The sequence below is a fragment of the Cervus elaphus genome, chromosome 9, assembly GCF_910594005.1.
Source record: "Cervus elaphus chromosome 9, mCerEla1.1, whole genome shotgun sequence".
Classification (NCBI taxonomy): Eukaryota; Metazoa; Chordata; class Mammalia; order Artiodactyla; family Cervidae; genus Cervus; species Cervus elaphus.
Window position 1 is genome coordinate 1,858,131 of NC_057823.1, and position 23,878 is coordinate 1,882,008.

At 52.2% G+C, this 23,878-nt stretch overlaps 3 non-coding genes across 3 annotated transcripts; all 3 read right to left on the reverse strand.

Annotated features, from left to right (window-relative positions):
* Nucleotides 1-2,499: 2,499 nt before the first annotated feature.
* Nucleotides 2,500-2,607, reverse strand: LOC122701122. The gene has a single exon (XR_006342969.1). It is a non-coding gene; the product is annotated as a U6 spliceosomal RNA (small nuclear RNA).
* Nucleotides 2,608-16,292: 13,685 nt separating this feature from the next.
* On the reverse strand, nucleotides 16,293-16,400 carry LOC122701123. The gene has a single exon (XR_006342970.1). It is a non-coding gene; the product is annotated as a U6 spliceosomal RNA (small nuclear RNA).
* A 5,734-nt stretch (nucleotides 16,401-22,134) lies between these two features.
* LOC122701124 lies at nucleotides 22,135-22,242 on the reverse strand. Its single transcript, XR_006342972.1, has one exon. It is a non-coding gene; the product is annotated as a U6 spliceosomal RNA (small nuclear RNA).
* Between the last annotated feature and the right edge of the window lie 1,636 nt (nucleotides 22,243-23,878).

Sequence of the window (23,878 nt, forward strand, 5' to 3'; positions counted from 1 at the left end):
TGTGGTCTCCACAGGGGATTCGGACGTCCTTTCGTCTTGGGAGATGCAAGACGAGCCTGCATTCACGTCACTGCAGGGATATCCGGCCTTATTTCGAGTCAGGGCATCGCGGTGTCCATTCCACTTGAGGCCGCATACTCAGGGTACCTCTCACATACCTAGAGCTGAGAGAAGCCTCCTCTTGAGGTGCTTGTGGTAAGGTGGTATTCCTCTGGAGTCGAAGCCAGGGACTAACCTCTCATCTCGAGTTGATTTTTGGTCCATGGAGCTCTTTCGTGTTGCTACAGTGACCTCAGGATCCCTCTAGCCTTGAAACAGTGTTCTTGGGGTTTCTCTGGAGTGCCATCAAGGAAATCAAGGCTCCTTTCATGTGTGATGTGCAACCCGGAATTGCTCTGCACACAGTGCAGGGGATTCAGGCCTCATCTCGCGGCGAGGGGGAAGTCTCATGGTTTTTCTCGAGTTGCGGCGGGAACTTGGGGTATATTCTCGAGTTACGACGGGGATGGCCCTTCCACACACGTGTTTGTTCAGCGACGTCAGGACTCCTGCCTAGTTGCGAGGGACAACTCGGGATTCTCCTCGAGGCTTGGCAGGGCAATTGGAACGCCTCTCCAGCTGAGGCGGGAGACCAAGGGTCCCTTTCCATGTGCCACAGGAATCCTGGGACTCCTATCAAGTTTCAGGAGGAGTCAGGCATCATCTCCTTTGGCGGCACTGATCTCCGCGTACCTCTGGAGTTTTTAAAGGATGTGAGGCCTCCGGTCGCCATGAGGTGGGGAACTAGGTCTTTTTCTGTGGTCTCCACAGGGGATTCAGACATCCTTTCACCTTGGGAGATGCAAGACGAGCCTGCATTCAAGTCACTGCAGGGATATCCAGCCTTATTTCGCGTCAGGGCATCGCAGTGTCCATTCCAGTTGAGTCCGCAAAATCAGGGTCCCTCTCACATACCTAGAGCTGAGAGAAGCCTCCTCTTGAGGTGCTTGTGGTAAGGTGGTATTCCTCTGGAGTCGAAGCCAGGGACAAACCTCTCATCTCGAGTTGATTTTTGGTCCACGGACCTCTTTCGTTTTGCTACAGTAACCTCAGGATCCCTCTAGCCTTGAAACAGTGTTCTTGGGGTTTCTCTGGAGTGCCATCAAGGAAATCAAGGCTCCTTTCATGTGTGATGTGCAATACGGAATTGCTCTGCATGCAGTGCAGGAGAATCGGGCCTCATCTCGCGGCGAGGGGGAAGTCTCTTGGTTTTTCTCGAGTTGCGGCGGGACCCTGGGGTATATTCTCGAGTTATGACGGGAATGGCCCTTCCACCCACGTGTTTGTTCAGTGACGTCAGGACTCCTGCCTATTTGCGAGGGACAACTCGGGATTCTCCTCGAGGCTTGGCAGGGCAATTGGGACGCCTCTCCAGCTGAGGCGGGAGACCAAGGGTCCCTTTCCACGTGCCACAGGAATCCTGGGACTCCTATCAAGTTTCACGAGGAGTCAGGCATCGTCTCCTTTGGAGGCACTGATCTCCGCGTACCTCTGGAGTTTTTTTTTTTTTTTTTTAGTCATTTGTACATCAGTGTTTATTACAGCATTATTCACAACAGCTAAAAGGAAGAAACAGCCGAAATATCCGTCAACAGGATGGATAAATAAAACATAGCATATGCAGGTACAGTGGAATACTAATGGCAATCTATTACAAGTCTTTCCCCAAATAGTCATTGAATTCCAATAGTTATATCCAGTCACTTTTTTTTTTTTTTTTCATTATGAATTTTTTTTTTTTTTTACATGCTTTATTTTTTTATTTTTTTAATTTTTTTATTAGTTGGAGGCTAATTACTTCACAACATTTCAGTGGGTTTTGTCTTACATTGATATGAATCAGCCATAGATTTACACTTATTCCCCATCCCGATGCCCCCTCCCACCTCCCTCTTCACCCGACTCCTCTGGGTCTTCCCAGTGCACCAGGCCCGAGCACTTGTCTCATGCATCCCACCTGGGCTGGTGATCTGTTTCACCATAGATAGTATACATGCTGTTCTTTTGAAACATCCCACCCTCACATTCTCCCACAGAGTTCAAAAGTCTGTTCTGTATTTCTGTGTCTCTTTTTCTGTTTTGCATATAGGGTCATCATTACCATCTTTCTAAATTCCATATATATGTGTTAGTATGCTGTAATGTTCTTTATCTTTCTGGCTTACTTCACTCTGTATAATGGGCTCCAGTTTCATCCATCTCATTAGGACTGATTCAAATGAATTCTTTTTGACAGCTGAGTAATATTCCATGGTGTATATGTACCACAGCTTCCTTATCCATTCATCTGCTGATGGGCATCTAGGTTGCTTCCATGTCCTGGCTATTATGAACAGTGCTGCAATGAACATTGGGGTGCACGTGTCTCTTTCAGATCTGGTTTCCTCAGTGTGTATGCCCAAAAGTGGGATTGCTGGGTCATATGGCAGTTCTATTTCCAGTTTTTTAAGGAATCTCCACACTGTTTTCCATAGTGGCTGTACTAGTTTGCATTATCCTTGCGCAGGGGCCATGCTAATCTTCTCTGTATCGTTCCAATTTTAGTATATGTGCTGCCGAAGCGAGCACTACCTCTGGAGTTTTCAAAGGATGTGAGGCCTCCGGTCGCGATGAGGTGGGGATCTAGGTCTTGTTCTGTGGTCTCCACAGGGGATTCGGACATCCTTTCGTCTTGGGAGATGCAAGACGAGCCTGCATTCAAGTCACTGCAGGGATATCCGGCCTTATTTCGAGTCAGGGCATTGCGGTGTCCATTCCACTTGAGGCCGCAAACTCAGCACATAGCTAGAGCTGAGAGAAGCCTCCTCTTGAGGTGCTTGTGGTAAGGTGGTATTCCTCTGGAGTCAAAGCCAGGGACTAACCTCTCATCTCGAGTTGATTGTTGGTCCACGGAGCTCTTTCCTGTTGCTACAGTGACCTCAGGATCCCGCTAGCCTTGAAACAGTGTTCTTGGGGTTTCTCTGGAGTGCCATCAAGGAAATCAAGGCTCCTTTCATGTGTGATGTGCAACACGGCATTGCTCTGCACGCAGTGCAGGGGAATCGGATCTCATATTGCGGCGAGGGGGAAGTCTCATGGTTTTTCTCGAGTTGCGGCGGGAACCTGGGGTATATTCTCGAGTTACGACGGGGATGGCCCTTCCAACCACGTGTTTGTTCAGCGACGGCAGGACTCCTGCCTAGTTGCGAGGGACAACTCGGGATTCTCCTCGAGGCTTGGCAGGGCAATTGGGACGCCTCTCCAGCTGAGGCGGGAGACCAAGTGTCCCTTTTCACGTGCACAGGAATCCTGGGACTCCTATCAAGTTTCACGAGGAGTCAGGCATCGTCTCCTTTGGTGGCACTGATCTCCGCGTACCTCTGGAGTTTTCAAAGGATGTGAGGCCTCCGGTCGCCATGAGGTGGGGAACTAGGTCTTTCTCTGTGGTCTCCACAGGGGATTCAGACATCCTTTCGTCTTGGGAGATGCAAGACGAGCCTGCATTCAAGTCACTGCAGGGATATCCGGCCTTATTTCGAGTCAGGGCATCGCGGTGTCCATTCCACTTGAGGCCGCAAAATCAGGGTCCCTCTCACATACCTAGAGCTGAGAGAAGCCTCCTCTTGAGGTGCTTGTGGTAAGGTGGTATTCCTCTGGAGTCGAAGCCAGGGACAAACCTCTCATCTCGAGTTGATTTTTGATCCACGGAGCTCTTTCGTGTTGCTACAGTGACCTCAGGATCCCTCTAGCCTTGAAACAGAGTTCTTGGGGTTTCTCTGGAGTGCCATCAAGGAAATCAAGGCTCCTTTCATGTGTGATGTGCAACACGGAATTGCTCTGCACGCAGTGCAGGGGAATCGGGCCTCATCTCGCGGCGAGGGGGAAGTCTCATGGTTTTTCTCGAGTTGCGGCGGGAACCTGGGGTATATTCTCGAGTTACGACGGGGATGGCCCTTCCACACACGTGTTAGTTCAGCGACGGCAGGACTCCTGCCTAGTTGTGAGGGACAACTCGGGATTCTCCTCGAGGCTTGGCAGGGCAATTGGGACGCCTCTCCAGCTGAGGCGGGAGACCAAGGGTCCCTTTCCACATGCCACAGGAATCCTGGGACTCTTATCAAGTTTCACGAGGAGTCAGGCATCGTCTCCTTTGGAGGCACTGATCTCCGCGTACCTCTGGAGTTTTCAAAGGATGTGAGGCCTCCGGTCGCGTTGAGGTGGGAAACTAGGTCTTTCTCTGTGGTCTCCACAGGGGATTCAGACATCCTTTCGTCTTGGGAGATGCAAGACGAGCCTGCATTCAAGTCACTGCAGGGATATCCGGCCTTATTTCGAGTCAGGGCATCGCGGTGTCCATTCCAGTTGAGGCCGCAAACTCAGGGTCCCTCTCACATACCTAGAGCTGAGAGAAGCCTCCTCTTGAGGTGCTTGTGGAAAGGTGGTATTCCTCTGGAGTTGAAGCCAGGGACTAACCTCTCATCTCGAGTTGATTTTTGGTCCACGGAGCTCTTTCGTGTTGCTACAGTGACCTCAGGATCCCTCTAGCCTTGAAACAGTGTTCTTGGGGTTTCTCTGGAGTGCCATCAAGGAAATCAAGGCTCCTTTCATGTGTGATGTGCAAGACGGAATTGCTCTGCACGCAGTGCAGGGGAATCGGGCCTCATCTCGCGGCGAGGGGGAAGTCTCATGGTTTTTCTCGAGTTGCGGCGGGAACCTGGGGTATATTCTCGAGTTACGACGGGGATGGCCCTTCCACCCACGTGTTTGTTCAGCTACGTCAGGACTCCTGCCTAGTTGCGAGGGACCACTCGGGATTCTCCTCGAGGCTTGGCAGGGCAATTGGGACACCTCTCCAGCTGAGGCGGGAGACCAAGGGTCCCTTTCCACGTGCCACAGGAATCCTGGGACTCCTATCAAGTCTCACGAGGAGTCAGGCATCGTCTCCTTTGGAGGCACTGATCTCCGCGTACCTCTGGCGTTTTCAAAGGATGTGAGGCCTCCTGTCGCGATGAGGTGGGGAACTAGGTCTTTCTCTGTGGTCTCCACAGGGGACTCAGACATCCTTTCGTCTTGGGATATGCAAGACGAGCCTGCATTCAAGTCACTGCAGGGATATCCGGCCTTATTTCGAGTCAGGGCATCGCGGTCTCCATTCCACTTGAGGCCGCAAACTCAGGGTCCCTCTCACATACCTAGAGCTGAGAGAAGCCTCCTCTTGAGGTGCTTGTGGTAAGGTGGTATTCCCCTGGAGTCGAAGCCAGGGACTAACCTCTCATCTCGAGTTGATTTTTGGTCCACGGAGCTCTTTCGTGTTGCTACAGTGACCTCATGATTACTCTAGCCTTGAAACAGTGTTCTTGGGGTTTCTCTGGAGTGCCATCAAGGAAATCAAGGCTCCTTTCATGTGTGATGTGCAACACGGAATTGCTCTCCACGCAGTGCAGGGTATCGGGCCTCATTTTGCGGCGAGGGGGAAGTCTAATGGTTTTTCTCGAGTTGCGATTGGAACCTGGGGTATATTCTCGAGTTACGACGGGGATGGCCCTTAAACCCACGTGATTGTTCAGCGACGTGAGACTCCTGCCTAGTTGCGAGGGACAACTCGGGATTCTCCTCGAGGTTTGGCAGGGCAATTGGGACGCCTCTCCAGCTGAGGCGGGAGACCAAGGGTCCCTTTCCACGTGCCACAGGAATCCTGGGACTCCTATCAAGTTTCACGAGGAGTCAGGCATCGTCTCCTTTGGAGGCACTGATCTCCGAGTACCTCTGGAGTTTTCAAAGGATATGAGGCCTCCGATCGCGATGAGGTGGGGAACTAGGTCTTTTTCTGTGGTCTCCACAGGGGATTCGGACGTCCTTTCGTCTTGGGAGATGCAAGACGAGCCTGCATTCACGTCACTGCAGGGATATCCGGCCTTATTTCGAGTCAGGGCATCGCGGTGTCCATTCCACTTGAGGCCGCATACTCAGGGTACCTCTCACATACCTAGAGCTGAGAGAAGCCTCCTCTTGAGGTGCTTGTGGTAAGGTGGTATTCCTCTGGAGTCGAAGCCAGGGACTAACCTCTCATCTCGAGTTGATTTTTGGTCCACGGAGCTCTTTCGTGTTGCTACAGTGACCTCATGATTACTCTAGCCTTGAAACAGTGTTCTTGGGGTTTCTCTGGAGTGCCATCAAGGAAATCAAGGCTCCTTTCATGTGTGATGTGCAACCCGGAATTGCTCTGCACACAGTGCAGGGGATTCAGGCCTCATCTCGCGGCGAGGGGGAAGTCTCATGGTTTTTCTCGAGTTGCGGCGGGAACTTGGGGTATATTCTCGAGTTACGACGGGGATGGCCCTTCCACACACGTGTTTGTTCAGCGACGTCAGGACTCCTGCCTAGTTGCGAGGGACAACTCGGGATTCTCCTCGAGGCTTGGCAGGGCAATTGGAACGCCTCTCCAGCTGAGGCGGGAGACCAAGGGTCCCTTTCCATGTGCCACAGAAATCCTGGGACTCCTATCAAGTTTCAGGAGGAGTCAGGCATCATCTCCTTTGGCGGCACTGATCTCCGCGTACCTCTGGAGTTTTTAAAGGATGTGAGGCCTCCGGTCGCCATGAGGTGGGGAACTAGGTCTTTTTCTGTGGTCTCCACAGGGGATTCAGACATCCTTTCACCTTGGGAGATGCAAGACGAGCCTGCATTCAAGTCACTGCAGGGATATCCAGCCTTATTTCGTGTCAGGGCATCGCAGTGTCCATTCCAGTTCAGTCCGCAAAATCAGGGTCCCTCTCACATACCTAGAGCTGAGAGAAGCCTCCTCTTGAGGTGCTTGTGGTAAGGTGGTATTCCTCTGGAGTCGAAGCCAGGGACAAACCTCTCATCTCGAGTTGATTTTTGGTCCACGGACCTCTTTCGTTTTGCTACAGTAACCTCAGGATCCCTCTAGCCTTGAAACAGTGTTCTTGGGGTTTCTCTGGAGTGCCATCAAGGAAATCAAGGCTCCTTTCATGTGTGATGTGCAACACGGAATTGCTCTGCATGCAGTGCAGGAGAATCGGGCCTCATCTCGCGGCGAGGGGGAAGTCTCTTGGTTTTTCTCGAGTTGCGGCGGGACCCTGGGGTATATTCTCGAGTTATGACGGGAATGGCCCTTCCACCCACGTGTTTGTTCAGTGACGTCAGGACTCCTGCCTATTTGCGAGGGACAACTCGGGATTCTCCTCGAGGCTTGGCAGGGCAATTGGGACGCCTCTCCAGCTGAGGCGGGAGACCAAGGATCCCTTTCCACGTGCCACAGGAATCCTGGGACTCCTATCAAGTTTCATGAGGAGTCAGGCATCGTCTCCTTTGGAGGCACTGATCTCCGCGTACCTCTGGAGTTTTCAAAGGATGTGAGGCCTCCGGTCGCGATGAGGTGGGGAACTAGGTCTTTTTCTGTGGTCTCCACAGGGGATTCGGACATCCTTTCATCTTGGGAGATGCAAGACGAGCCTGCATTCATGTCACTGCAGGGATATCCGGCCTTATTTCGAGTCAGGGCATCGCGGTGTCCATTCCACTTGAGGCCGCATACTCAGCACATAGCTAGAGCTGAGAGAAGCCTCCTCTTGAGGTGCTTGTGGTAAGGTGGTATTCCTCTGGAGTCGAAGCCAGGGACTAACCTCTCATCTCGAGTTGATTTGCGGTCCACGGAGCTCTTTCGTGTTGCTGGAGTAACCTCAGGATCCCTCTAGCCTTGAAACAGTGTTCTTGGGGTTTCTCTGGAGTGCCACCAAGGAAATCAAGGCTCCTTTCATGTGTGATGTGCAACACGGAATTGCTCTGCTCGCAGTGCAGGGGAATCGGGCCACATCTCGCGGCGAGGGGGAAGTCTCATGGTTTTTCTCCAGTTGCGGCGGGAACCTGGGGTATATTCTCGAGTTACGACGGGGATGGCCCTTCCACCCACGTGTTTGTTCAGCGACGTCAGGACTCCTGCCTAGTTGCGAGGTACAACTCGAGATTCTCCTCGAGGCTTGGCAGGGCAATTGGGACGCCTCTCCAGCTGAGGCGGGAGACCAACGGTCCCTTTCCACGTACCACAGGAATCCTGGGACTCCTATCAAGTTTCATGAGGAGTCTGGCATCGTCTCCTTTGGAGGCACTGATCTCCGCGTACCTCTGGAGTTTTCAAAGAATGTGAGGCCTCAGGTCGCGATGAGGTGGGGAACTAGGTCTTTCTCTGTGGTCTCCACAGGGGATTCAGACATCCTATCATCTTGGGGGATGCATGACGAGCCTGCATTCAAGTCACTGCAGGGATATCCGGCCTTATTTCGAGTCAGGGCATCGCGGTGTTCATTCCACTTGAGGCCGCAAACTCAGGGTCCCTCTCACATACCTAGAGCTGAGAGAAGCCTCCTCTTGAGGTACTTGTGGTAAGGTGGTATTCCTCTGGAGTCGAAGCCAGGGACTAACCTCTCATCTCGAGTTGATTGTTGGGTCACGGAGCTCTTTCGTGTTGCTACAGTGACCTCAGGATCCCTCTAGCCTTGAAACAGTGTTCTTGGGGTTTCTCTGGAGTGCCATCAAGGAAATCAAGGCTCCTTTCATGTGTGATGTGCAACACGGAATTGCTCTGCACGCAGTGCAGGGGAATCGGGCCTGATCTCGCGGCGAGGGGGAAGTCTCATGGTTTTTCTCGAGTTGCGGCGGGAACCTGGGGTATATTCTCGAGTTACGACGGGGATGGCCCTTACACCCACGTGTTTGTTCAGCGACGTCAGGACTCCTGCCTAGTTGCGAGGGACAAGTCGGGATTCTCCTCGAGGCTTGGCAGGGCAATTGGGACGCCTCTCCAGCTGAGGCGGGAGACCAAGTGTCCCTTTCCACGTGCCACAGGAATCCTGGGACTCCTATCAAGTTTCATGAGGAGTCAGGCATCGTCTCCTTTGGAGGCACTGATCTCCGCGTACCTCTGTAGTTTTGAAAAGATGTGAGGCCTCCGGTCGCGATGATGTGGGAACTAGGTCTTTCTCTGTGGTCTACACAGGGGATTCAGACATCCTTTCGTCTTGGGAGATGCAAGACGAGCCTGCATTCAAGTCACTGCAGGGATATCCGGCCTTATTTCGAGTCAGGGCATCGCGGTGTCCATTCCACTTGAGGCCGCAAACTCAGGGTCCCTCTCACATACCTAGAGCTTAGAGAAGCCTCCTCTTGAGGTGCTTGTGGTAAGGTGGTATTCCTCTGGAGTTGAAGCCAGGGACTAACCTCTCATCTCGAGTTGATTGTTAGTCCACGGAGCTCTTTCGTGCTGCTACAGTGACCTCAGGATCCCTCTAGCCTTGAAACAGTGTTCTTGGGGTTTCTCTGCCGTGCCATCAAGGAAATCAAGGCTCCTTTCATGTGTGATGTGCAACACGGAATTGCTCTGCACGCAGTGCAGGGGAATCGGACCTCATCTAGCGGCGAGGGGGAAGTCTCATGGTTTTTCTCGAGTTACGGCGGGAACCTGGGGTATATTCTCGAGTTACGACGGGGATGTCCTTTTCAACCACGTGTTTGTTCAGCGACGTCAGGACACCTGCCTAGTTGCGAGGGACAACTCGGGATTCTCCTCGAGGCTTGGCAGGGCAATTGGGACGCCTCTCCAGCTGAGGCGGGAGACGAAGTTTCCCTTTCCACGTGCACAGGAATCCTGGGACTCCTATCAAGTTTCACGAGGAGTCAGGCATCGTCTCCTTTGGAGGCACTGATCTCCGCGTCCCTCTGAAGTTTTCAAAGGATGTGAGGCCTCCGGTCGCGATGAGGTGGGGAACTAGGTCTTTCTCTGTGGTCTCCCCAGGAGATTCAAACATCCCTTCTTCTTGGGAGATGCAAGACGAGCCTGCATTCAAGTCACTGCAGGGATATCCGGCCTTATTTCGAGTCAGGGCATCGCGGTGTCCATTCCAGTTGAGGCCGCAAACTCAGGGTCCCTCTCACATACCTAGAGCTGAGAGAAGCCTCCTCTTGAGGTGCTTGTGGTAAGGTGGTATTCCTCTGGAGTCGAAGCCAGGGACTAACCTCTCATCTCGAGATGATTTTTGGTCCACAGAGTTCGTTCTTGTTGCTACAGTGACCTCCGGATCCCTCTAGCCTTGAAACAGTGTTCTTGAAGTTTCTCTGGAGTGCCATCAAGGAAATCAAGGCTCCTTTCATGTGTGATGTGCAACACGGAATTTCTCTGCCCGCAGTGTAGGGGAATCGGGCCTCATCTCGCGGCGAGGGGGAAGTTTCATGGTTTATCTCGAGTTGCCACGGGAACCTGGGGTATATTCTCGAGTTACGATGGGAATGGCCCATCCACCCACGTGTTTGTTCAGCGACGTCAGGACTCCTGCCTAGTTGCGAGGAACAACTCGGGATTCTCCTCGAGGCTTGGCAGGGCAATTGGGACGCCTCTCCAGCTGAGGCAGGAGACCAAGGGTCCCTTTCCACGTACCACAGGAATCCTGGGACTCCTATCAAGTTTCCCGAGGAGTTAGGCATCGTCTCCTTTGGAGGCACTGATCTCCGCGTACCTCTGGAGTTTTCAAAGGATGTGAGGCCTCCGGTCGCGATGAGGTGGGGAACTAGGTCTTTCTCTGTGGTCTCCACAGGGGATTCAGGCATCCTTTCGTCTTGGGAGATGCAAGACGAGCCTGCATTCAAGTCACTGCAGGGATATCCGACCTTATTTCGAGTCAGGGAATCGCGGTGTCCATTCCACTTGAGGCCGCAAACTCAGGGTCCCTCTCACATACTTAGAGCTGAGAGAAGCCTCCTGTTGAGGTGATTGTGGTAAGGTGGTAGTCCTCTGAAGTCAAAGCCAGGGACTAACCTTTCATCTCGAGTTGATTTTTGGTCCACGGAGCTCTTTCGTGTTGCTACAGTGACCTCAGGATCCCTCTAGCCTTGAAAGAGTGTTCTTGGGGTTTCTCTGGAGTGCCATCAAGGAAATCAATGCTCCTTTCATGTTTGATGTGTAACACGGTATTGCTCTGCACGCAGTGCAGGGGAATCGGGCCTGATCTCGCGGCGAGGGGGAAGTCTCATGGTTTTTCTCGAGTTGCGGCGGAAACCTGGGGTATATTCTCGAGTTACGACGGGGATGGCCCTTCCACCCACGTGTTTGTTCAGCGACGTCAGGACTCCTGCCTAGTTGCGAGGGACAACTCGGGATTCTCCTCGAGGCTTGACAGGGCAATTGGGACGCCTCTCCAGCTGAGGTGGGAGACCAAGGGTCCCGTTCCACGTGCCACAGAAATCCTGGGACTCCTATCAAGTTTCCCGGGGAGTCAAGCATCGTCTCCTTTGGAGGCACTGATCTCCGAGTACCTCTGGAGTTTTCAAAGGATGTGAGGCCTCCGGTCGCGATGAGGTGGGGAACTAGGTCTTTCTCTGTGGTCTCCACAGGGGATTCAGACATTCTTTCGTCTTGGGAGATGCAAGACGAGCCTGCATTCAAGTCACTGCAGGGATATCCGGCCTTATTTCGAGTCAGGGCATCGCGGTGTCCATTCCACTTGAGGCTACAAACTCAGGGTCTCTCTCACATACCTAGAGCTGAGAGAAGCCTCCTCTTGAGGTGCTTGTGGTAAGGTGGTATTCCTCTGGAGTCGAAGCCAGGGACTAACCTCTCATCTCGAGTTGATTTTTGGTCCACGGAGCTCTTTTGTGTTGCTACAGTGACATCAGGATCCCTCTAGCCTTGAAACAGTGTTCTTGGGGTTTCTCTGGAGTGCCATCAAGGAAATCAAGGCTCTTTTCATATGTGATGTGCAACACTGCATTGCTCTGCACGCAGTGCAGGGGAATCGGGCCTCATCTCGCGGCGAGGGGGAAGTCTCATGGTTTTTCTCGAGTTGCGGCGGGAACCTGGGGTATATTCTCGAGTTACGACGGGGATGGCCCTTCCACCCACGTGTTTGTTCAGCTACGGCAGAACTCCTGCCTAGTTGCGAGGGACAACTCGGGATTCCCCTCGAGGTTTGGCAGGACAATTGGGACGCATCTCCAGCTGAGGCGGGAGACCAAGGGTCCCTTTACACGTGCCACAGAAATCCTGGGACTCCTATCAAGTTTCACGAGGAGTCAGGCATCGTCTCCTTTGGAGGCACTGATCTCCGCGTACCTCTGGAATTTTCAAAGGATGTGAGGCCTCCGGTCGCGATGAGGTGGGGAACTAGGTCTTTCTCTGTGGTCTCCACAGGGGATTCAGACATCCTTTCGTCTTTGGAGATGCAAGACGAGCCTGCATTCTAGTCACTGCAGGGATATCCGGCCTTATTTCGAGTCAGGGCATCGCGGTGTCCATTCCACTTGAGGCTGCAAACTCAGGGTCCCTCTCACATACCTAAAGCTGCGAGAAGCCTCCTCTTGAGGTGCTTGTGGTTAGGTGGTATTCCTCTAGAGTCGAAGTTAGGGACAAACCTCTCATCTCGAGTTGATTTTTGATCCACGGAGTTCTTTCGTGTTGCTACATTGACTTCAGGATCCCTCTAGCCTTGAAACAGTGTTCTTGGGGTTTCTCTGGAGTGCCATCAAGGAAATCAAGGCTCCTTTCATGTGTGATGTGCAACACGGAATTTCTCTGCCCGCAGTGTAGGGGAATCGGGCCTCATCTCGCGGCGAGGGGGAAGTCTCGTGGTTTATCTCGAGTTGCGGCGGGAACCTGGGCTATATTATCGAGTTACGACGGGAATGGCCCATCCACCCACGTGTTTGTTCAACGAAGTCAGGACTCCTGCCTAGTTGCGAGGGACAACTCGGGATTCTCCTCGAGGCTTGGCAGGGCAATTGGGACGCCTCTCCAGCTGAGGCGGGAGACCAAGGGTCCCTTTCCACCTGCCACAGGAGTCCTGGGACTCCTATCAAGTTTCCCGAGGAGTCAGGCATCGTCTCCTTTGGAGGCACTGATCTCCGCATACCTCTGGAGTTTTCTAAGGATGTGAGGCCTCCGGTCGCGATGTGGTGGGGAACTAGGTCATTCTCTGTGGTCTCCACAGGTGATTCAGACATCCTTTCGTCTTGGGAGATGCAAGACGAGCCTGCATTCAAGTCACTGCAGGGATATCCGGCCTTATTTCGCGTCAGGGCATCGCAGTGTCCATTCGACTTGAGGCCGCAAACTCAGGGTCCCTCTCACATACCTAGAGCTGAGAGAAGCCTCCTCTTGAGGTGCTTGTGGTAAGGTGGTATTCCTCTGGAGTCGAAGCCAGGGACTAACCTCTCATCTCGAGTTGATTTTTGGTCCACGGAGCTCTTTCGTGCTGCTACAGTGACCTCAGGATCCCTCTAGCCTTGAAACCGTGTTCTTGGGGTTTCTCTGGAGTGCCATCAAGGAAATCAAGGCTCCTTTCATGTGTGATGTGCAACACGGAATTGCTCTGCACTCAGTGCAGGGGAATCGGGCCTCATCTCGCGGCGAGGGGGAAGTCTCATGGTTTTTCTCGAGTTGCGGCGGGAACCTGGGGTATATTCTCGAGTTACGACGGGGATGGCCCTTCCACACACGTGTTAGTTCAGCGACGGCAGGACTCCTGCCTAGTTGCGAGGGCCAACTCGGGATTCTCCTCGAGGCTTGGCAGAGCAATTGGGACGCCTCTCCAGCTGAGGCGGGAGACCAAGGGTCCCTTTCCACGTGCCACAGGAATCCTGGGACTCCTATCAAGTTTCACGAGGAGTCAGGCATCGTCTCCTTTGGAGGCACTGATCTCCGCGTACCTCTGGAGTTTTCAAAGGATGTGAGGCCTCCGGTCGCTTTGAGGTGGGGAACTAGGTCTTTCTCTGTGGTCTCCACAGGGGATTCAGACATCCTTTCGTCTTGGGAGATGCAAGACGAGCCTGCATTCAAGTCACTGCAGGGATATCCGGCCTTATTTCGAGTCAGGGCATCGCGGTGTCCATTCCTCTTGAGGCGGCAAACTCAGGGTCCCTCTCACATACCTAGAGCTGAGAAAAGCCTCCTCTTGAGGTGCTTGTGGAAAGGTGGTATTCCTCTGGAGTTGAAGCCAGGGACTAACCTCTCATCTCGAGTTGATTTTTGGTCCACGGAGCTCTTTCGTGTTGCTACAGTGACCTCAGGATCCCTCTAGCCTTGAAACAGTGTTCTTGGGGTTTCTCTGGAGTGCCATCAAGGAAATCAAGGCTCCTTTCATGTGTGATGTGCAAGACGGAATTGCTCTGCACGCAGTGCAGGGGAATCGGGCCTCATCTCGCGGCGAGGGGGAAGTCTCATGGTTTTTCTCGAGTTGCGGCGGGAACCTGGGGTATATTCTCGAGTTACGACGGGGATGGCCCTTACACCCACGTGTTTGTTCAGTGACGTCAGGACTCCTGCCTAGTTGCGAGGGACAACTCGGGATTCTCCTCGAGGCTTGGCAGGGCAATTGGGACGCCTCTCCAGCTGAGGCGGGAGACCAAGGATCCCTTTCCACGTGCCACAGGAATCCTGGGACTCCTATCAAGTTTCATGAGGAGTCAGGCATCGTCTCCTTTGGAGGCACTGATCTCCGCGTACCTCTGGAGTTTTCAAAGGATGTGAGGCCTCCGGTCGCGATGAGGTGGGGAACTAGGTCTTTTTCTGTGGTCTCCACAGGGGATTCGGACATCCTTTCATCTTGAGAGATGCAAGACGAGCCTGCATTCATGTCACTGCAGGGATATCCGGCCTTATTTCGAGTCAGGGCATCGCGGTGTCCATTCCACTTGAGGCCGTATACTCAGCACATAGCTAGAGCTGAGAGAAGCCTCCTCTTGAGGTGCTTGTGGTAAGGTGGTATTCCTCTGGAGTCGAAGCCAGGGACTAACCTCTCATCTCGAGTTGATTTGCGGTCCACGGAGCTCTTTCGTGTTGCTGGAGTAACCTCAGGATCCCTCTAGCCTTGAAACAGTGTTCTTGGGGTTTCTCTGGAGTGCCACCAAGGAAATCAAGGCTCCTTTCATGTGTGATGTGCAACACGGAATTGCTCTGCACGCAGTGCAGGGGAATCGGGCCTCATCTCGCGGCAAGGGGGAAGTCTCATGGTTTTTCTCGAGTTGCGGCGGGAACCTGGGGTATATTCTCGAGTTACGACGGGGATGGCCCTTCCACCCACATGTTTGTTCAGCGACGTCAGGACTCCTGCCTAGTTGCGAGGGACAACTCGGGATTCTCCTCGAGGCTTGGCAGGGCAATTGGGACGCCTCTCCAGCTGAGGCGGGAGACCAAGGGTCCCTTTCCACGTGCCACAGGAATCCTGGGACTCCTATCAAGTTTCACGAGGAGTCAGGCATCGTCTCCTTTGGAGGCACTGATCTCCGCGTACCTCTGGAGTTTTTTTTTTTTTTTTTAGTCATTTGTACATCAGTGTTTATTACAGCATTATTCACAACAGCTAAAAGGAAGAAACAGCCGAAATATCCGTCAACAGGATGGATAAATAAAACATAGCATATGCAGGTACAGTGGAATACTAATGGCAATCTATTACAAGTCTTTCCCCAAATAGTCATTGAATTCCAATAGTTATATCCAGTCACTTTTTTTTTTTTTTCATTATGAAGTTTTTTTTTTTTTTTTTTTTTTTTACATGCTTTATTTTTTTATTTTTTTAATTATTTTATTAGTTGGAGGCTAATTACTTCACAACATTTCAGTGGGTTTTGTCTTACATTGATATGAATCAGCCATAGATTTACACTTATTCCCCATCCCGATGCCCCCTCCCACCTCCCTCTTCACCCGACTCCTCTGGGTCTTCCCAGTGCACCAGGCCCGAGCACTTGTCTCATGCATCCCACCTGGGCTGGTGATCTGTTTCACCATAGATAGTATACATGCTGTTCTTTTGAAACATCCCACCCTCACATTCTCCCACAGAGTTCAAAAGTCTGTTCTGTATTTCTGTGTCTCTTTTTCTGTTTTGCATATAGGGTCATCATTACCATCTTTCTAAATTCCATATATATGTGTTAGTATGCTGTAATGTTCTTTATCTTTCTGGCTTACTTCACTCTGTATAATGGGCTCCAGTTTCATCCATCTCATTAGGACTGATTCAAATGAATTCTTTTTGACAGCTGAGTAATATTCCATGGTGTATATGTACCACAGCTTCCTTATCCATTCATCTGCTGATGGGCATCTAGGTTGCTTCCATGTCCTGGCTATTATAAACAGTGCTGCAATGAACATTGGGGTGCACGTGTCTCTTTCAGATCTGGTTTCCTCAGTGTGTATGCCCAAAAGTGGGATTGCTGGGTCATATGGCAGTTCTATTTCCAGTTTTTTAAGGAATCTCCACACTGTTTTCCATAGTGGCTGTACTAGTTTGCATTATCCTTGCGCAGGGGCCATGCTAATCTTCTCTGTATCGTTCCAATTTTAGTATATGTGCTGCCGAAGCGAGCACTACCTCTGGAGTTTTCAAAGGATGTGAGGCCTCCGGTCGCGATGAGGTGGGGATCTAGGTCTTGTTCTGTGGTCTCCACAGGGGATTCGGACATCCTTTCGTCTTGGGAGATGCAAGACGAGCCTGCATTCAAGTCACTGCAGGGATATCCGGCCTTATTTCGAGTCAGGGCATTGCGGTGTCCATTCCACTTGAGGCCGCAAACTCAGCACATAGCTAGAGCTGAGAGAAGCCTCCTCTTGAGGTGCTTGTGGTAAGGTGGTATTCCTCTGGAGTCGGAGCCAGGGACTAACCTCTCATCTCGAGTTGATTGTTGGTCCACGGAGCTCTTTCCTGTTGCTACAGTGACCTCAGGATCCCGCTAGCCTTGAAACAGTGTTCTTGGGGTTTCTCTGGAGTGCCATCAAGGAAATCAAGGCTCCTTTCATGTGTGATGTGCAACACGGCATTGCTCTGCACGCAGTGCAGGGGAATCGGATCTCATCTCGCGGCGAGGGGGAAGTCTCATGGTTTTTCTCGAGTTGCGGCGGGAACCTGGGGTATATTCTCGAGTTACGACGGGGATGGCCCTTCCAACCACGTGTTTGTTCAGCGACGGCAGGACTCCTGCCTAGTTGCGAGGGACAACTCGGGATTCTCCTCGAGGCTTGGCAGGGCAATTGGGACGCCTCTCCAGCTGAGGCGGGAGACCAAGTGTCCCTTTTCACGTGCACAGGAATCCTGGGACTCCTATCAAGTTTCACGAGGAGTCAGGCATCGTCTCCTTTGGAGGCACTGATCTCCGCGTACCTCTGAAGTTTTCAAAGGATGTGAGGCCTCCGGTCGCGATGAGGTGGGGAACTAGGTCTTTCTCTGTGGTCTCCACAGGGGATTCAGACATCCTTTCGTCTTGGGAGATGCAAGACGAGCCTGCATTCAAGTCACTGCAGGGATATCCGGCCTTATTTCGAGTCAGGGCATCGCGGTGTCCATTCCACTTGAGGCCGCAAAATCAGGGTCCCTCTCACACACCTAGAGCTGAGAGAAGCCTCCTCTTGAGGTGCTTGTGGTAAGGTGGTATTCCTCTGGAGTCGAAGCCAGGGACAAACCTCTCATCTCGAGTTGATTTTTGATCCACGGAGCTCTTTCGTGTTGCTACAGTGACCTCAGGATCCCTCTAGCCTTGAAACAGTGTTCTTGGGGTTTGTCTGGAGTGCCATCAAGGAAATCAAGGCTCCTTTCATGTGTGATGTGCAACACGGAATTGCTCTGCACGCAGTGCAGGGGAATCGGGCCTCATCTCGCGGCGAGGGGGAAGTCTCATGGTTTTTCTCGAGTTGCGGCGGGAACCTGGGGTATATTCTCGAGTTACGACGGGGATGGCCCTTCAACACACGTGTTAGTTCAGCGACGGCAGGACTCCTGCCTAGTTGTGAGGGACAACTCGGGATTCTCCTCGAGGCTTGGCAGGGCAATTGGGACGCCTCTCCAGCTGAGGCGGGAGACCAAGGGTCCCTTTCCACATGCCACAGGAATCCTGGGACTCTTATCAAGTTTCACGAGGAGTCAGGCATCGTCTCCTTTGGAGGCACTGATCTCCGCGTACCTCTGGAGTTTTCAAAGGATGTGAGGCCTCCGGTCGCGTTGAGGTGGGGAACTAGGTCTTTCTCTGTGGTCTCCACAGGGGATTCAGACATCCTTTCGTCTTGGGAGATGCAAGACGAGCCTGCATTCAAGTCACTGCAGGGATATCCGGCCTTATTTCGAGTCAGGGCATCGCGGTGTCCATTCCAGTTGAGGCCGCAAACTCAGGGTCCCTCTCACATACCTAGAGCTGAGAGAAGCCTCCTCTTGAGGTGCTTGTGGAAAGGTGGTATTCCTCTGGAGTTGAAGCCAGGGACTAACCTCTCATCTCGAGTTGATTTTTGGTCCACGGAGCTCTTTCGTGTTGCTACAGTGACCTCAGGATCCCTCTAGCCTTGAAACAGTGTTCTTGGGGTTTCTCTGGAGTGCCATCAAGGAAATCAAGGCTCCTTTCATGTGTGATGTGCAAGACGGAATTGCTCTGCACGCAGTGCAGGGGAATCGGGCCTCATCTCGCGGCGAGGGGGAAGTCTCATGGTTTTTCTCGAGTTGCGGCGGGAACCTGGGGTATATTCTCGAGTTACGACGGGGATGGCCCTTCCACCCACGTGTTTGTTCAGCTACGTCAGGACTCCTGCCTAGTTGCGAGGGACCACTCGGGATTCTCCTCGCGGCTTGGCAGGGCAATTGGGACGCCTCTCCAGCTGAGGCGGGAGACCAAGGGTCCCTTTCCACGTGCCACAGGAATCCTGGGACTCCTATCAAGTCTCACGAGGAGTCAGGCATCGTCTCCTTTGGAGGCACTGATCTCCGCGTACCTCTGGCGTTTTCAAAGGATGTGAGGCCTCCTGTCGCGATGAGGTGGGGAACTAGGTCTTTCTCTGTGGTCTCCACAGGGGACTCAGACATCCTTTCGTCTTGGGATATGCAAGACGAGCCTGCATTCAAGTCACTGCAGGGATATCCGGCCTTATTTCGAGTCAGGGCATCGCGGTCTCCATTCCACTTGAGGCCGCAAACTCAGGGTCCCTCTCACATACCTATAGCTGAGAGAAGCCTCCTCTTGAGGTGCTTGTGGTAAGGTGGTATTCCCCTGGAGTCGAAGCCAGGGACTAACCTCTCATCTCGAGTTGATTTTTGGTCCACGGAGCTCTTTCGTGTTGCTACAGTGACCTCATGATCACTCTAGCCTTGCAACAGTGTTCTTGGGGTTTCTCTGGAGTGCCATCAAGGAAATCAAGGCTCCTTTCATGTGTGATGTGCAACACGGAATTGCTCTCCACGCAGTGCAGGGTATCGGGCCTCATTTTGCGGCGAGGGGGAAGTCTAATGGTTTTTCTCGAGTTGCGATTGGAACCTGGGGTATATTCTCGAGTTACGACGGGGATGGCCCTTAAACCCACGTGATTGTTCAGCGACGTGAGACTCCTGCCTAGTTGTGAGGGACAACTCGGGATTCTCCTCGAGGTTTGGCAGGGCAATTGGGACGCCTCTCCAGCTGAGGTGGGAGACCAAGGGTCCCTTTCCACGTGCCACAGGAATCCTGGGACTCCTATCAAGTTTCACGAGGAGTCAGGCATCGTCTCCTTTGGAGGCACTGATCTCCGAGTACCTCTGGAGTTTTCAAAGGATATGAGGCCTCCGATCGCGATGAGGTGGGGAACTAGGTCTTTTTCTGTGGTCTCCACAGGGGATTCGGACGTCCTTTCGTCTTGGGAGATGCAAGACGAGCCTGCATTCACGTCACTGCAGGGATATCCGGCCTTATTTCGAGTCAGGGCATCGCGGTGTCCATTCCACTTGAGGCCGCATACTCAGGGTACCTCTCACATACCTAGAGCTGAGAGAAGCCTCCTCTTGAGGTGCTTGTGGTAAGGTGGTATTCCTCTGGAGTCGAAGCCAGGGACTAACCTCTCATCTCGAGTTGATTTTTGGTCCATGGAGCTCCTTCGTGTTGCTACAGTGACCTCAGGATCCCTCTAGCCTTGAAACAGTGTTCTTGGGGTTTCTCTGGAGTGCCATCAAGGAAATCAAGGCTCCTTTCATGTGTGATGTGCAACACGGAATTGCTCTGCACACAGTGCAGGGGATTCAGGCCTCATCTCGCGGCGAGGGGGAAGTCTCATGGTTTTTCTCGAGTTGCGGCGGGAACTTGGGGTATATTCTCGAGTTACGACGGGGATGGCCCTTCCACACACGTGTTTGTTCAGCGACGTCAGGACTCCTGCCTAGTTGCGAGGGACAACTCGGGATTCTCCTCGAGGCTTGGCAGGGCAATTGGGACGCCTCTCCAGCTGAGGCGGGAGACCAAGGATCCCTTTCCACGTCCCACAGGAATCCTGGGACTCCTATCAAGTTTCATGAGGAGTCAGGCATCGTCTCCTTTGGAGGCACTGATCTCCGCGTACCTCTGAAGTTTTCAAAGGATGTGAGGCCTCCGGTCGCGATGAGGTGGGGAACTAGGTCTTTTTCTGTGGTCTCCACAGGGGATTCGGACATCCTTTCATCTTGGGAGATGCAAGACGAGCCTGCATTCATGTCACTGCAGGGATATCCGGCCTTATTTCGAGTCAGGGCATCGCGGTGTCCATTCCACTTGAGGCCGTATACTCAGCACATAGCTAGAGCTGAGAGAAGCCTCCTCTTGAGGTGCTTGTGGTAAGGCGGTATTCCTCTGGAGTCGAAGCCAGGGACTAACCTCTCATCTCGAGTTGATTTGCGGTCCACGGAGCTCTTTCGTGTTGCTGGAGTAACCTCAGGATCCCTCTAGCCTTGAAACAGTGTTCTTGGGGTTTCTCTGGAGTGCCACCAAGGAAATCAAGGCTCCTTTCATGTGTGATGTGCAACACGGAATTGCTCTGCACGCAGTGCAGGGGAATCGGGCCTCATCTCGCGGCAAGGGGGAAGTCTCATGGTTTTTCTCGAGTTGCGGCGGGAACCTGGGGTATATTCTCGAGTTACGACGGGGATGGCCCTTCCACCCACATGTTTGTTCAGCGACGTCAGGACTCCTGCCTAGTTGCGAGGGACAACTCGGGATTCTCCTCGAGGCTTGGCAGGGCAATTGGGACGCCTCTCCAGCTGAGGCGGGAGACCAAGGGTCCCTTTCCACGTGCCACAGGAATCCTGGGACTCCTATCAAGTTTCACGAGGAGTCAGGCATCGTCTCCTTTGGAGGCACTGATCTCCGCGTACCTCTGGAGTATTTTTTTTTTTTTTTTTTTTTTAGTCATTAGTACATCAGTGTTTATTACAGCATTATTCACAACAGCTAAAAGGAAGAAACAGCCGAAATATCCATCAACAGGATGGATAAATAAAACATAGCATATGCAGGTACAGTGGAATACTAATGGCAATCTATTACAAGTCTTTCCCCAAATAGTCATTGAATTCCAATAGTTATATCCAGTCACTTTTTTTTTTTTTCATTATGAATTTTTTTTTTTTTTTTTACATGCTTTATTTTTTTATTTTTTTAATTTTTTTATTAGTTGGAGGCTAATTACTTCACAACATTTCAGTGGGTTTTGTCTTACATTGATATGAATCAGCCATAGATTTACACTTCTTCCCCATCCCGATGCCCCCTCCCACCTCCCTCTTCACCCGACTCCTCTGGGTCTTCCCAGTGCACCAGGCCCGAGCACTTGTCTCATGCATCCCACCTGGGCTGGTGATCTGTTTCACCATAGATAGTATACATGCTGTTCTTTTGAAACATCCCACCCTCACATTCTCCCACAGAGTTCAAAAGTCTGTTCTGTATTTCTGTGTCTCTTTTTCTGTTTTGCATATAGGGTCATCATTACCATCTTTCTAAATTCCATATATATGTGTTAGTATGCTGTAATGTTCTTTATCTTTCTGGCTTACTTCACTCTGTATAATGGGCTCCAGTTTCATCCATCTCATTAGGACTGATTCAAATGAATTCTTTTTGACAGCTGAGTAATATTCCATGGTGTATATGTACCACAGCTTCCTTATCCATTCATCTGCTGATGGGCATCTAGGTTGCTTCCATGTCCTGGCTATTATAAACAGTGCTGCAATGAACATTGGGGTGCACGTGTCTCTTTCAGATCTGGTTTCCTCAGTGTGTATGCCCAAAAGTGGGATTGCTGGGTCATATGGCAGTTCTATTTCCAGTTTTTTAAGGAATCTCCACACTGTTTTCCATAGTGGCTGTACTAGTTTGCATTATCCTTGCGCAGGGGCCATGCTAATCTTCTCTGTATCGTTCCAATTTTAGTATATGTGCTGCCGAAGCGAGCACTACCTCTGGAGTTTTCAAAGGATGTGAGGCCTCCGGTCGCGATGAGGTGGGGATCTAGGTCTTGTTCTGTGGTCTTCACAGGGGATTCGGACATCCTTTCGTCTTGGGAGATGCAAGACGAGCCTGCATTCAAGTCACTGCAGGGATATCCGGCCTTATTTCGAGTCAGGGCATTGCGGTGTCCATTCCACTTGAGGCCGCAAACTCAGCACATAGCTAGAGCTGAGAGAAGCCTCCTCTTGAGGTGCTTGTGGTAAGGTGGTATTCCTCTGGAGTCGAAGCCAGGGACTAACCTCTCATCTCGAGTTGATTGTTGGTCCACGGAGCTCTTTCCTGTTGCTACAGTGACCTCAGGATCCCGCTAGCCTTGAAACAGTGTTCTTGGGGTTTCTCTGGAGTGCCATCAAGGAAATCAAGGCTCCTTTCATGTGTGATGTGCAACACGGCATTGCTCTGCACGCAGTGCAGGGGAATCGGATCTCATATTGCGGCGAGGGGGAAGTCTCATGGTTTTTCTCGAGTTGCGGCGGGAACCTGGGGTATATTCTCGAGTTACGACGGGGATGGCCCTTCCAACCACGTGTTTGTTCAGCGACGGCAGGACTCCTGCCTAGTTGCGAGGGACAACTCGGGATTCTCCTCGAGGCTTGGCAGGGCAATTGGGACGCCTCTCCAGCTGAGGTGAGAGACCAAGTGTCCCTTTCCACGTGCACAGGAATCCTGGGACTCCTATCAAGTTTCACGAGGAGTCAGGCATCGTCTCCTTTAGAGGCACTGATCTCCGCGTACCTCTGAAGTTTTCAAAGGATGTGAGGCCTCCGATCGCGATGAGGTGGGGAACTAGGTCTTTCTCTGTGGTCTCCACAGGGGATTCAGACATCCTTTCGTCTTGGGAGATGCAAGACGAGCCTGCATTCAAGTCACTGCAGGGATATCCGGCCTTATTTCGAGTCAGGGCATCGCGGTGTCCATTCCACTTGAGGCCGCAAACTCAGGGTCCCTCTCACATACCTAGAGCTGAGAGAAGCCTCCTCTTGAGGTGCTTGTGGTAAGGTGGTATTCCTCTGGAGTCGAAGCCAGGGACAAACCTCTCATCTCGAGTTGATTTTTGGTCCACGGAGCTCTTTCGTGTTGCTACAGTGACCTCAGGATCCCTCTAGCCTTGAAACAGTGTTCTTGGGGTTTCTCTGGAGTGCCATCAAGGAAATCAAGGCTCCTTTCATGTGTGATGTGCAACACGGAATTGCTCTGCACGCAGTGCAGGTGAATCGGGCCTCATTTCGCGGCGAGGGGGAAGTCTCATGGTTTTTCTCGAGTTGCGGCAGGAACCTGGGGTATATTCTCGAGTTACGACGGGGATGGCCCTTCCACACACGTGTTAGTTCAGCGACGGCAGGACTCCTGCCTAGTTGCGAGGGCCAACTCGGGATTCTCCTCGAGGCTTGGCAGGGCAATTGGGACGCCTCTCCAGCTGAGGCGGGAGACCAAGGGTCCCTTTCCACGTGCCACAGGAATCCTGGGACTCCTATCAAGTTTCACGAGGAGTCAGGCATCGTCTCCTTTGGAGGCACTGATCTCCGCGTACCTCTGGAGTTTTCAAAGGATGTGAGGCCTCCGGTCGCGTTGAGGTGGGGAA